Source organism: Herpailurus yagouaroundi, unplaced genomic scaffold (assembly GCF_014898765.1).
Source record: "Herpailurus yagouaroundi ecotype Mexico unplaced genomic scaffold, PumYag 185, whole genome shotgun sequence".
NCBI lineage: Eukaryota > Metazoa > Chordata > Mammalia > Carnivora > Felidae > Herpailurus > Herpailurus yagouaroundi.
The window spans coordinates 3,907,126-3,909,830 of NW_024412416.1; the positions used below are offsets into that span (position 1 = coordinate 3,907,126).

General features: G+C 54.0%; 1 long non-coding RNA gene across 4 annotated transcripts in view; it reads left to right on the top strand.

The window, feature by feature from the left end:
* LOC121042318 (uncharacterized) overlaps positions 1-2,705 on the top strand; it is a 47,601-nt gene that overhangs the window by 14,752 nt on the left and 30,144 nt on the right. For all 4 annotated transcript variants that reach the window (XR_005796106.1, XR_005796107.1, XR_005796108.1 and 1 more), the window contains exon 6: positions 1,031-1,140. This is a non-coding gene — a long non-coding RNA (uncharacterized LOC121042318). The remainder of the gene's footprint in view (positions 1-1,030; positions 1,141-2,705) is intronic.

The following is a 2,705-nucleotide window of genomic DNA, read 5'->3' on the forward strand; positions in this document are numbered from 1 at the left end:
ATAGTGAATGAATGGACAGATGACAGATGATGGATGGATGGATGGATGGATGGATGAATGGATGGTGGATGGTGAATGAATGGGTGGATAGGTGGGTGGATGGATGGATGAATGGATGATGGATGGTGGATGATGGATGATGAATGAATGGGTGGATGGATGAATGGATGATGGATGGTGAATGAATGCGTGGATGGATGAATGGATGGTGGATGGCGTATGAATGGGTGGATGGGTGGATGGTCAGATGGATGGATTACAGATGGTGGATGGATGCATGGATGGCACACTTCTATGATAAGAATGAGGACGACTGTCAATGTCCAGGCAAGAAATTGAAATAGGAAGTTTCTAGGGGTGCCCATCAGTGGCTGTTCCAGGCTCCTCCTGTAGGGATGAGCAAAACGAAGAGAGGACAGAAGAGGAAGCTGATGTGGGTCAGGAACATGATACTGAACTGAAGCATCCCGTGAAGAGGGAAGAGGTTAGATGTGCTATATAAGCTGACAGGCATTTTAATCACAGCCTGAGTCAGGTGGTGGCCAGAAAGTAACCCCCATTCCTGCTCCTACCAAGGACCTATGCCTACAGCCGGCACGATCACGCAGCTGGTGCTCTTCTACAGTATGAGAGAGCTGTGTAAACTGGTTCACGTGTCCCCTCACACTCGCCACCTGGGGGAGGAGCAAAGCATGAAGAGAAACTGAGGCAGCAGATCCTGTGTGCATCCCAGTCGCAGCCCAGTGCAGAACCCAGCAGGGACTTAGGGGGAGAGGGAGATGAGGTAAGGGCTGAGACTCACCCCAGGGTGAAAAAGTTGCTAGTCATGGGTCTTGGAATGGGAGGCATTACAAGGTGTCCACAAAAGGACACCTACACAAAGGGGACATGTATGGGTGAGTATGAGCAGAGAGAGAAAGTGTGCATGCGTGTGTGTGTGTGTGTGTGTATGAGACAGAGAGAGACAGAGAGAGAGACATCCCAACTCTTCCCTGACTCCTTAACCTGACTTGCTTTTTCTGTTTTTCAGGCTTTCGTAAAAGGTTTGGTGGGAAGGAAGCTTCAACTAATCCAACTATTTCAAACCTAACTGAATGTCTGCTATGCACAAGGCCCTGTGCTGGGCAAGACAATACTCAGGTGAGCTATGTATGGTCTGGGAAGGTGAGTTTGGCCACAGGAAAGTAACTCTGGTGGGAAAAGTGCAATCCAAGGAGGCCGGGTGGAGGGAAAGATCACATCTACTGGGAGGGAGGGTTTGGAAAAGTTAGAGGAGGCATTTGGCATTTTACCCCAGGCCATAGAGTCCTGGTGCAGCTTCAAAAGTCAGGTCAGGGAGGAAGGCCTCCAGTCAGAGGGAACTGCATGAGGAAGGGCAAGGAAGCAGGAAGTTAAGGAGCATCCAAGGGCTGGGCCAGGGAAGCTCCAGCAGGCCAGTGCCCGGGGAACTGCAGGGAGGAAACAGATGTTAACCCAGCCCTGGGGTCACTGTGGCTGTGGAAGGGGACGGTGGCGGGGTGGGTGGTGGAGAAAGAAGAGAGAGGAGTCAGAGGCCACTGGAATTTTAACCTACAGGGGGAAGGGAAGAATGCCTAGAAGCAATTATTCAGAACTCTGCAGGGCTTAGCAGTGTGCACAATAATACACAGCAATACATAATTCAGTGTGTGCTCGGTAAATGCCATCGCCATCCTGCCAGTGGCTGAGGCCAAAATCTCAGAGTCATCCTCAAATCCTCTCCAGGACATGCAGTCTCTCAGTAAGCTGCCCCGCCTCCCTCCAGAATACCCCCACACCCAGCCACGTCCCCCCACCCCGCCGTGAAAGGCTCTGTCCCCACATCCTCCGGTGGCCACCTCCTGCAGCTCAAGTCTCCTCCTCCAGGAAACCCTCCTTGACCACCAGTCCCCTTCCCAGGCACTCGGGTTGCCCCATTTTACTTACTGATGTCTGTCTCAACACTCGTGTCCCCCACCTTTCCTGGCTTGTCTATAGCCATATCCCCAATTCTTGGAACAGAGTCGCGCGCAGCCTATGGACTCAATAAATGTTTGCTGAACTGCGCATAATGCCATTGGAGGAACGCAGGGTCCCCCGTGCACTGTATTGACAGACTCGTGACATTCGCTGCCCAGAGCTGCTGCTTGCAGGAGTTGCACCCCAAGACTGGGTCAGACCAAGGGCAGTCGATGCCGGTGCCTGCGGAGTGCTCAGTATGGGTGGGTGAGGCTTTCAGCAAGTGGTGGCCCCAGGAGAGGGGCAGAGGCAGAGACAGAGACACAGAAGGGGAGAAGGAGGTCACCGCCCTGTGGGCAGACACTTATCCGCAGCCTGAAGGTCTGGAGGGGGGTTGCAGCTACAGACTGATGCAATTTCCTTAGCACCAACTGCTGTGGGAAACATAACAGGTTAACTTCCTCGTCCCCACACACAGCGGGGGGACATCAGCAGGCACAGAGGCCTGGCACCGGTCCCACTGCCCGGCTGGGCCCGCAGCTGCCCGGTGCACAGTTGCTCAGCCAGGGACCCCTCGCACGAGCCCGAGGCCGGCTTTGGGCTCCACCCATTTCCTTAGCCTCCAACGGCCCTGCCTCTCGCCCCTGAGCTGTCTGTCCTGCACAGCGCCTCTTCGCGAACAGGTCTCTTCGGATCCTGACAACAGGGATACAAAGAGAGGCCATTTGACAGACCGGAAAACTGAGGCC